Genomic DNA, 14,111 nt, shown 5'->3' with positions numbered 1-14,111 from the left:
ATGAATGGCATTGTTAACACATATCCATATTGCTGGCAAAACAATCCTATTTAGTTTCCTAATGCTCTGAAACAGCCCTAAGGAATGGTGCTCCTAACTATGGAAATATTCCTTATCCAGAAAACAAGCCACAAACATTCTAGATAATAAATCCCATACCTGTATTTACAAAAATGAATGCTCTTCGTTTGAAGAATCATACTACAAATTCTGCATTTACGTTTCAGTAATAAATATATTTTACCCACAATGCAGCATTTCCTATAATCCTACAATAACTGTGACTTGTGCCTGATCCACCTGCAAGGACACAAAATTTCCTCCATGTCCAGGCTGGTGATAGTTCTAGGTTTCCCTAAGTCCATGCAGGATTTTGCACCGCACTGATCAGAGGCTCACTCCCCAGGAGTATCCCCAAGTTGCTGGGAGCATGTATAGGCACAAGTAAGTACCTTTTGTGAGTAGCATCAACGCATGCTCAATTGTGCATCTAAATTAGCTTTTTGTACTTGTGTTTGATTTTTCAAATGAAGCTTTTTATGTTTTTGGATTCTCTGTCAGCACTTCTAGCTACATATTTATGGTAACTATGAGCTGCTGGCTGGGCTTTGGCAAGAAATTAATTTCCTACAAACCATCACTCAGATCTCCATCTCTAGTGATAAGAGAATTTTTTTGCCAGGCATGGAATCGCAGCAAAATTCCACTTTCACCATCGGCAAATTTTTTGCGAAACCAAAGATTTTGCTGCAAGAATCATGGGCCACCAAAAAAAAGCCATTAACCAGCTTCTATCAGCATTGTTGGTGCCGAAGATCCAGCTCCGTTCCAGTTGTTAATAGTTGGAACAGTGAAACCCAAAAGTTGCTGCTTTTTCCCACCCCTTGTAACTTTAGGGGCGCTGCCACCTGAGGTGAGTTTCTCAACTAGTCTCATTACAGCTGCACCCCTGGCAACCCTACATCCACCTGGGGACAAAAGTACAGGGAGCACTACTCTAACTGTTATGAAATACTTTGTGCTCACCACCATATATGTCATGAAATGCTTAGGGGCCAAAGTGTGTAGTAAAAAAATATTTGGGGGTCACCAATATGTCTGTCATAAGATGCTTGGGAACCACAATGTCATGAAATGCTTGGGGACCACAATATGGCATGAAAGGAGGGGACCAAATTGCATGTCATTCCAATTGTGAAAAAGGGATGCGTCTTGTTAACTGGGTGTGGATTTTTGGGGTTTTAGCTACAAAGTAGGCATGTCAAAAACATTGTGCTGTGGTTAATGGTGTGCCTCTTTCAGCTGTTCAGATGTTGGGAGGTATGCATCATTACACTCTATTAGCATCCACTTGTTAAATGGGAGCTTTTTCAGAATTAGGGATGCAGATTACCTGCCCTATTGCCCCTCAATCCTGCACAATGTCTAATGCTCTACCTACAGGTATGTTAGACTATGGTTCAGCAACATTACATAGACTTGTGTGCATTGTGCCAGTATAACACTGCCACCTTGTGGCTTTGCATATCTAATTCTTATTCTTTTCAGTACCATACAATTTTCCTGCTTGCAAGTTCATTTTAATATGAGGAGAAGCTTTAAATAACTGCTATGCAATTTTCCAATGTGCACCATTTTGGATCTGGAGTTATTTGTAAATGCAGTTGTTACTTAAAGTAGTATTAGATACTATTATTATCTATTATGTGCCCGGCTGGTTTTGACCTTCAGAGAAGCAAAGCATTATGGGAACTGGAGTCTTGCCTAGAGAACAGCAGGATATTCCAGGAGTCAAAGGCAGCAATGCAGAAAAGGAGAAATAAATACTGCTTTAATTGCAATTACAAACACTGATGTAACTCTCTGCCACTATTTTAACTTTAAAAAAACAAAAAATAAAATACCCATTTCATTTTTTTCCTGTATTTTTCAGGGTAACATAAGCTTTATAAATTAGTAGGTGTGTATTTACCCCTGCCACGCGTTTAAATGCATTCAAAATATCATTTTTATTGGAGAATCTATAAGCATTTCTAAAAGTTCAGTACGACTGCTGCACGACTTGCTCGGAATCATTTTGTGATTTTGTTCATTTTTTGTGTTTTCTCATATCTGACCTGTCTGTTACCCCTATGGCTACAGTGAATATACGTGTTTGATGCCCTGCAGCCCAGTGTAGACATTTAACCCTGGAAACCTGACTTGTTCTGTCTAATTCCTTCCCAGCTATGACCAACACACTTGTGTGCACCACAATTTCTTGTTAAAATGTGTGTACATGCGTATGAACACACCGCCTAGAGGGAACATTGTCTGATACCCCAAATACTACCACATTAAAAATAATGCAACGCGTTGTGGGAATACACGGAAAGAGGCCTGTGGGAGCAGTCCTATGCCAGAGTTTGTCTCCTTTTTCTGACCTAATGTATGATGGGGGCACATATCAAGGAGTGAAATTAGAGATTGCACAGTGAAATTGCCCCACTCTCTGTTTATTTCAATGGGATTTTTAAAGACTGAATTATCAATGGGTAAAAGTGAGAATACACCTCTTAAATTCCCTTAAAAGTGAATAGTGAGTAGAGGAATTTCACTGTTGCTAGCTCTAATTTTACTCTTTAAATCTGGCCCATAGTATACTTTTTTATTATTACTACTATTTACTACTTCTTTTTATAACTTTGAACACCTACAAACCCTATGGAAACATAAACTTTATAAATGATATTTCTGTGGCCAGGGAAAACTCATAGTCTGAACCTAATGTGAACTTCAGCATCATTGTAAGATAAACTGACAGTATTCGTAAATAGGGTTTGAATTTAAAGAATCAGAAGCCTTTTCTGTATGTGTGGCCACCACATTGTATTTTCCTTACGCTTTTATATAATATGATCCAGTGACCCCTACCTGTCTGTCTGGTGCAAACCTAACCTGAAAATTAATGCCCCTTGTGAACATCATAATGATTTACTAAGCCAAATCCCACCTACAATCTACCTAAACCCTCCTATACCCCCACACCCTTCTCAACCCTTTAATTGCACTTTCACTTGGGCCAGCTCTCTGCCATGAAGCTCCTGACTGGAGCACCCCCTGATAGTGGCTGTGCAGACATCATCATAAAATGCCGAGGGTCTAAAGCTGGCCATACATAGTCAATAAAAGCTGCTGAATCAGTCCCTCCAGACGGCCTGGGACTTCAGTGCCAGGAACCCAGCAGAAAACCTTTGGTTAATGATCGGATCTCATTATGTATGGCTAACTTAACCTTACAAGAATTTTAGTGTACAGGGCTGTGTTGAAATCTGTGCCTCATATAAATATTGTATGTATTCCTACCAATAAAACCCATTCACTGTACTTTTATTCCTACATGGAAACTTATGCAGCTGCAATGTTGGAGTATTACTTCCACTATTAGATTATAGGAGACGTATATTATGGAAACATAGTTGAACATAACTCGCCATACTTGTCATATTGTTGTCTATAAAAAATATACACAAAACAAAACAAAAGCCATTCAGCCCACATTATGGTAGGGCATTGAGCTTAAACATTTATTTTTATTAACTCTTTTGTATTCAACGTAGATAAAACAGCAAATCTCTAAATGGTCGACCAAAGAAAGGATGTAAAAGGGCAATATTTACTGATATATATATTCCAGTTTGGTAAGATTTTTTAATAGGTCACTTAACATAATATAAACTATCTGTTGGTTAAGTATTCATTTCCTTTAATGGTCATTTCTTTGTATTCGCATAGTTGCATAGGAGATACCAATAACCTAGTGGGGTGAAATACTATAGCTTCCAAAAACCCTAAACAATGGCCCCCATGGTTGAATCTTGATAAAATTGATGTAACGCTACTCTGATTCTTATTTTAATCAAAAAGTATAGTAACTTCCAATTTCTATTGCCTGCAGAATCAACAACTGGTCAGTATCCTGCCCCACAGCAGCAATGAGCTAATCTACAAAAGGGAAATGATTTTATAAAATTTAAAAATAAGAAAATGTTGAAAAGTACTAGAATAACTGGTGAGGGTATAGTCTCGTGAGTACTAGAACTGTCCCACAGACTTCTGTCAGCCAATTTGTGGCACTACTGTATGTATCATCAAATGCCCACAGCAGATGCTTTTTTCTGTCTGTACATTAGATGGCGCTACATCCTTACTTTGTTATGTGTCAGGCCAATACAGTACCAGTATTTAACAAGCTGTAAATATAGTAATTTTTAATCCATCAAATTCATCATGATTCATCTGATATTTTATCTGCAATGATGTGTTCACCCAATCACCAATGCTGAAAAATGCTATTCATGGAATAATGTTATTGGAAGAGTGAGAAAGTAAAAACATTAGACATACTTTGCTCTCTATAAATCACCCTTAATTTCCTATATTGATGAATTGTACTCTTAGATTTAATGGTCCAAACCATTATGCACTGGGGGTTGAACTTGATGGACTTTTGTCTTTTTTTTTACCTCTCCCCACTGCTCCGTATAGGAGTTTAAATGTCGAATGGTGAATGGGGGCGGCCTCGGGCTGCCTGGATAAGATATTCGGCACTGCCCAGATGCACAAACCTAAAGCAGACTGCTATGGGTGCACATCAGAGCTACTGAGCAGTTTGCACTATAAATGCATTGGCAGAGCTAATGAGGTGGCAGATCTGCTAATTTTTGCCAGTCTACAAAATGAAGATGGAGAGAAACAGACAGTATGCCACGTGTGACTGTGGCCTTAATAGTTCTAGCAGTGCACTCATACCTGCTTCATTTTGGTTCATAGCTCTGACATTTCTAGACTAAGGGGCTGATTTACTAAGACACGAATTCGAATCCGAATTGGAAAAATTCCGATTGGAAACGAACATTTTGCGACTTTTTCGTATTTTTTTTTTGCGATTTTTTCGGCGTCTTTACGATTTTTGCGAAAAAACGCGAGTTTTTCGTAGCCATTCCGAAAGTTGCGCAAAGTCGCGATTTTTTCGTAGCGTTAAAACTTGCGCGAAAAGTCGCGCCTTTTAAGTTTTAACGCTACGAAAAAGGCGCGACTTTTCGCACAAGTTTTAACGCTACGAACAAATCGCGACTTTGCGCAACTTTCGGAATGGCTACGAAAAACTCGCGTTTTTTCGCAAAAATCGTAAAGACGCCGAAAAAATCTCAAAAAATACGAAAAAATCCCAAAATACCGATCATTACGAAAAAAACGCAATCGGACGCATTCGGCCCGTTCGTGGGTTAGTAAATGTGCCCCTATGCCTCAGACAGAGCTGCTATCACTTTAAGTTATAAACTGTGCATTTATTAGGATTTGATTTAGAAGATTGCAAATAGTAATTTTCATGATGATCATAAAACCTTTGTCATTCATAGATGCAGTATAAATTTAGATTCAACATGAGCCATACAGATACACGTGGCATGCATTTGTGCCTGCTTGGACTTGGACCTTGTGCGCAGGGGCATTATTGTGCTGTTACAGGAAAGAACCTTCCCCAAACTGTTGTCACAAAGTAGGAAGCAGCTAAGTTTCCCCAGATGTCATTGTGTGCTATAGCCTCACATTTTACTTAAATAGAACCAGGGACCTAGCCCAAGCCAAGAAACACAAATGTGTTTGGATACCATAAAGTGTATATTCTACACATACATTGACTGGACCTCACTACCATATTGGTCACAAACAATATCACAAGCTGCAATGCCCTATTAGTGGTCTTTTCTATATTATACACTAGATGTAACAGTATGGGTACAAGTACCTAAGTATCTAGGTGCCCTTTAACTCATATTTCTTTCTATATAATAGTGTTTAGAAGGTAGCCTGTTAAAATGTTTCAGTGGTATCAGGCTGGGCCCCCATCTACTGCTTAGAGATAAGAGTGCCAATCCTGTATTCAGGGTCGGACTGGGCCGCTGGGACACCGGGAAAAATCCCGGTGGGCCCCGGCGGCCCAGACCCGACACTTACCTGCGCTCCCCCTGCCCGACCGCTCCTGCCCCGACGCGTTAAATTAAGCGCGTTCGGGGGAGGACGTCGAGTGAGGGGCCCTGCGAGGGGGGGGGCGAGGAGGGAATTAGGGGACACGGCCGGCGGGGGCACCTGCAGGGCCCCTGGGCCCTTTACCCCCCAGTCCGACCCTGCCTGTATTTTAGAAATGACTGGAACTAACTCTTCCCTTTTCCTACAGGTGGTGGAAGTTTCAAGCTTTCCTATAGGTGGTGGAAGTTTTCATAGCTGCAATGTTTAAAGGGCTTGTCCCTTGCTGCATTTTAAATATACATATCCTTTAGCTCATGTGAGAATGAGAAGGCAAAATGTAAATTATGGTGGCCTTGGGTCTGCCAATGGTTAGCTCAGTGCTAGAACATGTGTTGTATAAATATGTCAGAATACATAGATAAAGTAATTATATATGCACTGAATACATGTTTCCTTGTATTATTTTTTAAATTCTTTATTTACATTTTAAAAATCTATTTAACAAAATAACATGTTTATCAAAATAAAGAAGAATAAAAAATGACAAAAATAAATGCTGGATTTATTAAAAGATGACATTTCGATACCTGATTAAGCATCAGATGTACTCACATACAGCTTCAAGTTCTCTTTTGAATTCTGTATTTCTTTCCTTTGTCTCTGAGTCTTTATAGACTGTTGTTCATCAAGAGGAAAACATTTGAATCATCAGAGAAAAGGATGAATTTGTTCATAGACGGAGGGTGATTTTTTATTTTGGGAAGTCTAATGTCACCTGAACAGTTTATTCACCAATAATTTTCCACTAGTGGAGAAACAGCTGTTTCAGTCCCATTTGATGCACCATTGGCAACAGTTGTAATTCATCTATTACTGGGCCCACGGGTGGATTTATGTCTAAGAATGCACTCCAGCATTACCAGGCTGAAATGTGTCCCATACATGGGCTTACATAAGAGCTACCAACTTATGGGCCCAGAGACTGTAATGGTTAAGTACTGAGTAATATCATACTCAACATGGACAAAGACCAAACTAGGTTTAGCCTCCCCAAGCCTTAATGAAAATCCACCCCTGGATTTATTCATGGGTGTTCCATGGAGGGCTGTCATTGGAACCAACATTTCTAATGGGGCCCAGCAGACATATAACAGCTAGGGACCCTAAAGTTGTGCCCCCGTCCCACCCCCAATGACGACCCTAGTTCCATATTGCTGGGATCTGTTCGTATCCTGCCACAGAAGCATTCCTTTAGCCAGTTCGGTGGTTTCTTAGTCTCCACCAGCTGGTTATCTGCAGATGGTGCATGTCGATGTCATCAACTTCAGTATCTTGTTCCCGATTCAGTGGTTTGCTTCTGAGGAAATATTGTTCATTCTCAGTGATGGAGCATGTGTGTGCATAATAATTCGGCAATTTGTTATATTAACTGAGCACTTAGCTCAGATAACATAGGTGTAACAAAATGCTTTTGCAAAAATGTTTTAAATAATCATAGTAATATTACAAAGACTCATTACCTGTCTGTTCGTTATTATTTTTATGGCCACTTCTTGGCATTCAATACGATGCCATCCCTGTAACAAAAGCAGAGAAAGAAGGTCTGTGATGATTAACTTCATTATGGTAAATCAAACAGAAATATGGATATGACATTGTTTATTGGCAGCCACAGAAATGCAAGAGAGAAGGACAGTACTGTAAAGTGTATGACCAACTGGCAGAATGATTTTTTTGTATCAATTTTAAAAATACCCTGAAAAAATCATGTATAACGGGGGGGGGGGGGGGGCTAGGTATGTCCTGCGGAGTTTGTAATTGCCATTTTATTTTTTGTTGCAAGTGATCTCCTGTGGTAAATGAAGGTGTGTGTGCACCCAAAGGACAATATTTTCAAAAGGAGTGAACAGCACTAACAAAGGAGAAATAAACTGGCAAACTCTGCAGAACATAACCCTAGAGTTAGTCCGTGGGGGGGGGGGGGGGGGGGAGTGTACCTAACAAATTACCATCCCCATGTGAATCTTGGTCTCATATGCCATTAAAATATTTTTATTTTGCTCTTATTTTTTTAACTTTCACATTTCAACATCACCAGGAATTCCCTGGCAAAAGGGGAAGAGAGAGAAGTTGCAGGTTATGTAATTCTGTGTAAAGGCGCAAAAATCTAATCTTGCATAAAATATAAAGTGATTGTATTTGATGCTATTCCCCTATTTTATGCTTACCTGGCAGATTTCTACTGCTGGTTCCATTTCCTGCTTCTGGTTAAGAGGAATAAATGTAGCTATTCTATCAACTTATTTTAACTTGATATATTATATATACACATATATATCACACAGCCTAATATATCTCATCTTAATATTTGCATTCCAGTTATACTGAATTATATAGCAAGGCATACAGGATCATGTGTACATTCAAATTTCAATCTAATATATTAATAATTAATATATTATGAACAGAATAAACTATGCCCAGAAATGTATTAGAAATCAGTATTAGGGTTTGGTGGAATCCTGAGCGCTTGGCTAAACGTAATCCAAAACCCTTACATTTAGGAGTTGTTATTGGGATTTATAGAAAATTGAAATAGTCAAGGATTCAGATTTGACTCAGTAAGCTGCAGTGGATGATTCCATATTTAGTCAAATTTGTATAGATTTGTTGCAAAACTAAAAATGTCATAGAGTAAGCCCTATATCCCCTATACTAAAGCTGAATGATAAACCATATATGTAAGTATTGTTCTATAACAGAACTAGAGATTGTAGCACAATACACAGATATATTCAGGTAGAGTTAGTCTGAACTGCTAGCAATCTATCTGTATCTTGTTCAGTATTACCAACTGTCAATGCCCACTTTCAAGGGTCCTAAACAGGATAACATTTATTATCAAGTAATAGAGTTTTTTATTAGAGGATTTCATGCCAGATATTACAGTGAAAAAACAAGGCCTTACCCTGCATAAACCAGGGAAACACACACAGATTAAACGCCACATGTTGATTGTTGATTCTTTCTATAGGGACAAAAAGAAACATTACTAGTGATTAGCGAAATTTTTCACCAGGCATGGTTTTGCTCTGAAATTGAGTATTTCAGTTTCTCCTCATGCCCTAATTATCCAGAAAATTCCTCAGCCTCTCTATTGGAGTGTGGGAAGGTTTAGCTTCATGCTATCTCAGGGTAACACATTCTGTTCGCCCCCTCATTTTCTAAACACTACTCCTCCTACAGTTTTAGGGGTACAACACCCAAACTCCCCACACTTCTTCGCCCTATAGTGGAGCAGGCTGCTTGTGCTTTTTTAAGCGATCCTGCCCCCCCATCTTTTTGTGGCGCCGCTTTGAACACCCCAATTTTTCCATTGACTTTGACAGGAAAGATTTTCAAGCTGCTGCCACCCTTGCAGCTTTGAAGCTACACCCCCCAAACTTGGATAACATAATAATGGGGTCACTCCAAAAGAAACAGCAACATTTGTGACAAGAGTCAACAACAGCCAATCAAATTTCACCCATTGACTTTAATGTGGAAATTCAAACTGCTGCCAATCTTACAGCTTTGAGGCTACACTCCCCAAACTTGAATCACATAGTCATGGGGTCAGGCTAAAAATATGATATTTGTTGGATGCCCAAAAGTAGGCGGAACTATGAACAGCCAATCAGATTTCACCTTTTGACTTTCAATGGAGGGAATTCAGCATGCAGTTAGGCAGGTTATATATAGGCATTATGGTTTATGTCTTTTTTCAACCTAACTTACTATGTTACTATGTGTTACATGTTGCCATTCTCACAGTAATAACACCAAGGTCCCCAAACTTTGCAGAATTAGGCAGTTCAAGGTTAGAAAAAGTGGGCGGAGCAACCAACAGCCAGATTTTACCTATTGACTTTCAATGGGGAAATTTAACCTGCTGCCATTCTCACAGTAATAACACCAGAGTCCCCAAACTTTGCAGAATTAGGCAGTTCAAGGTTAGAAAAAGTGGACGGAGCAACCAACAGCCAATCAGATTTTACCTATTGACTCAATGGGAAATTCAACCTGCTGCCATTCTCACAGTATTAACACAAGGCTCCCAAAACCTTTCACAGTGGGTCACTAGGGGACTGCAGTTTTAGGTTTGAAAAAGTGGGCAGAACCACCAACAGCCAATCAGATTTCACCTATTGAATTTGGTTTAGCTAATTTATACTAATTAGGATTTGGATTAGGTTCGGCCGGGACCATGGATTCAGCCAAAACCGAATCCATCAAAAAAAAAAAAAAAGCTGTATTCGACCCAAATCTGGGATTAGGTGCATCCCTAATTTTAATGGGAAAATATGAAGTGCTGTCATTCTCACACGTTTAATGCCAGTGTGCCCAAACTTTTGACAGTAGGTCATTCAGGGACTAAGGTTAAAGGTTAGAAATGTAGGCGGAGCCACCATCATCCAATCAGTTTCCACCCTTTAAATTTCATTGGTTATATTTAAACTGATGCCATTATTTAATTATTAATTCTAGTGCTTTGCAAAGTTAGTCACTGGGTATTTGCAGTTCAAATTTAGAAAAAGTGGACGGAGCCACCAACAACCAATCACATTTCCCCTTTTTACTTTCAATGGTAAAATGTAGAATGCTGTCAGTCAGTCACAATTTTTACTCCTGAGTAAGTTAGTCACTGGGTAACTGCAGTTCCAGGTTAGAAAAAGTGGGCGGGGTCACCAACCGCCAATCAGATGTCACTCATTGACTTTCAGCAGAGGAACTTAAATTGCTGCCATTCAGACTCTATTAAAACCAGGGTCCGCAAACTTTGCACAGTGGTTTTAACTATATAACTGTGGTCCAAAGTTAGAAAAACTGGGTGGAGCAAACAACAGCCAATCAAATTTCATGCAATGACTTCACATTTTTCAAAACAACATGAAGTTTGTTCTCAAACTTCCCTTTCTAGTTTAACTTGTTCTTTAAAGACTTAGGGGAGGTATTGGAAGTAATGTACCAGTGTGTGCAGATGACAGAAAACTAACTCCAGGGACTGGTCTAATTGCCATCTAGGGGCCTTCTCCTGGATCAAATAGCAATTAGGAATGTTTCACATTACACAAAAAGGTTGAACTCGATAGAAGTTTGACTTTTTTCAGCCTAAATTACTACAAAGTATGTTACTATGTGTTGTTAAACCTTGCACTATAACTCCAACTGGCTGTATATGGTATAAGGACCTCATGTTTAACATTTCTGCCATCTCAACTTACCTGAATGCATGTGCTTGATTGTAACGACTAACACGTGTGTTTACAACATGATTTTCTAAGTAAGCAAGTATTAGTCCTGGTCTTCTGGTTATTTAAAGCTTAACATAATTAAGTCAATCACATAATCCCACGTGTTTGAACACTTTTTCAGGGTGCTATTTTTACGTGCCTACAAGCAGTGCCCATTACAGTGAGTGCTGGGGCGCTAAGGCACAAGGAAGCATGATTTATGATGTGAAGCTGTTGTACATAAAGTATGTAACTCTCGTTATGGTGGGGATACAGCTGGTGTCAGCATGTAGGAGACATTAGCTCAGTGGAATCCTGCACTGGCGATTGTTTGGTCTCAAGTCTGTCTCCAGCAACTGATAGACTGCATGGGGAAGAAAATATTATTAAACTGTTAGCTGAGTGACTCCAAGCTGATTGATTTCAATGTTTTGTTGCTTTTTGCTTTATGTATACTGTAAATATATATATAAATCTAAAATGAGATGCCCTCAGATAGAACACTCACTATTGAATTCCAACCTGTCAGCAATGTCAGCACAAACACTATTTGTAGTGACTGTTGGAGTGTAGGAAAGGTCAGCACTATTGTAGCAGTGGAATGGCGCCTTCAGGAGTGATAAATGGCATTTCGCCATCTGACAGAAAGGGGTTTGGGTCTGGATCTGTTAGATGCCAGAGGAACATTACCTGCCTGAATGGATAATGCTTTCATAGTTTGGTGGTCTAAGGCTGTTTTCCATGGTTTAGGCTAGGGACCCTGGTTCCAGTGAAAGCAGCCTAAGGAAAAAGAGGAAAAGGTAAAAAAGTAAAAAAACAACTTTTTGTGTCTGTGTTCAGCTATTTGCTCTAATGTTCATGTGTCTGTTCAGAATGGAACATAGAAAAGATGTAAGAAGCCGAAGAAGATAGCCACAATGAGCTAAGCTTTCAGCTTATAGCAAACAGAAGCACTGGCCCTGGGTATCAGCAATTATAATTATTGGGGTGCCTAACATTTTCTCCTTTAAGGGAAGGGAAACACTGTGATTCTAGCTGAGCAGCTGCCCTTACACTCGGCTGCACTGCCTACCAGGTTGGGAAAAGTACCAGTTAGATCCAAAATGTGCCATTGTGCCTGATTTGAATGCTGTGGCTACCACTGGACCATGTTGCAGTAGAATAAAAGCCTTGTGGGCGCTGGCCATCTGATACTTTTACCCATTTAATAAGGCATTAGAAATATGAATATGAACTGAAATATCTGAAAGCCGTTGCTGATACATACATAATAGTTTAAACATATGTGCGCATAACTGGATTCCTGCTGGAATATTTTTTTCTCTTAGCAGTAGGAAATGCCTCTAAAATGTAAAACCATTTTCCTGGGAAAGGTACTAGTAGCCTTCTTTGTATTTCCTCTAAAACAAAATAGGTTTCATGTTGAGAAGATAAAACTAACCCTATGCATTTATAGGGACAGATTTTTTCCAAAAGATACTGCAAAATCCTATGCAATTTGGCTGTAATGAATGAAAACTCATTCTACTCTCTATTGTATGTATGTACTGCAGAGAAATAAATGAACTATTGTAGCTTAGGTTTTATATTATGTACATAAATAAAAATATCTTATTCCTAAGAGGGCCTGGCTCCATGTGCTGCAATAATTTAGGCTGCCAATTATTCCCATTCTGCTTATAATAAATTAGCAATAGTTTTCAGTTGTTTATGCGCCAATATTGATGGCAGTCACAGTGGCTTGGGATTACCCTTTGTAGGAACCTGGGAATGTACATTCCCAAAAGATCTATAAGATCAGTGGCAGCTGTGTTGTGTGTACAGTATACATAGCAACTGGGAAGCATGGCTGCGTTCCAGGGAAACTTCTCTCCGCTTACTCATATTACTATCCATTAACCAAATGCAGGAGAAAAGAGATGCTGACAGAGAGAGAAGCGTGAAAATATAATTGGTTAAAATGAAGGTCAAAGATTGGATTACATGGGAAAACTGTTATCAGCACAATGGACATGGAGACTGCGAGTTCCGCCAACAGCCCAGCACTGAAATTTAGACATTGCTTCAATATTGCTACACAAGGGGTAACTAATCAGCAGCCCACCTCATTTCCAGCAATGGGCTTAGCTCTTGGGCATTGCTGCCTGGAGGTATTTCAGCATAAACAATATATGTGGTTGAATCAGCTCCAGTGCCCATTTCTAGCTAAGGGGTTTGATACTTTAGCTGGCTTGTTTGTATACCCAGGTCAATTACCCAGGTCTTCAGAGGGAAAAGCCGACTTTCTTGTTAAAGTTTGTTTTTTTACTCTAATGCGCATGCGCAGCGCGCCAACACGGAAGAAGGAATTGCTCGCTCACTGCTACCCCGGGCTGGTGCTGTTTTCTCCTAACAGGGGCACCAGCCTGGGGTACAAGGTAAGCGATTTAAGTCACTTGGGGGTGCCTAACAAGTAACTTAGCCTTTCCTTGTCCTTTAAAGTGGACCTGTCACTGAGACATAAAAAGCTGTATAATAAAAGTCCTTTTGAAATTAAACATGAAACCCAAATTCCTTTTTCTTATTAACACATCCATATCCATAATAAAGGCATTTAAAAATCAAACCATCTAATTGTGTAGCCAGTGCATGGGCCTGAGCATTTGGTCCCCCATTTTGGCACATACACAAGATTTTGGGGTGATACGAAGCTTGCCTTAATAACAGTGTCCACAAAATGGCAGCTGCCTGCTTACTGGGTGTGAAGTTCATTGTGTTTGACAAAAACAATAGAAAACAATTTGGAATTATTTCTTAGGGTGACAGGTCCCCTTGAATAAATATCGA

The 14,111-nt window shown here is 39.5% G+C and overlaps 1 long non-coding RNA gene across 1 annotated transcript; it reads right to left on the bottom strand.

Annotated features, from left to right (window-relative positions):
- Positions 1 to 6,573: 6,573 nt before the first annotated feature.
- Positions 6,574 to 9,267, bottom strand: LOC116408302. The gene is made up of 3 exons (XR_004220859.1): positions 8,981 to 9,267; positions 7,533 to 7,589; positions 6,574 to 7,369 (listed from the first exon to the last, which is right to left on the bottom strand). It is a non-coding gene; the product is annotated as an uncharacterized LOC116408302 (long non-coding RNA).
- Positions 9,268 to 14,111: the final 4,844 nt, after the last annotated feature.

Source organism: Xenopus tropicalis, chromosome 1 (genome assembly GCF_000004195.4).
Source record: "Xenopus tropicalis strain Nigerian chromosome 1, UCB_Xtro_10.0, whole genome shotgun sequence".
Classification (NCBI taxonomy): Eukaryota; Metazoa; Chordata; class Amphibia; order Anura; family Pipidae; genus Xenopus; species Xenopus tropicalis.
The sequence above is the reverse complement of the archived record's forward strand: the minus strand, read 5'-3'. Positions and strand labels throughout refer to the sequence as shown.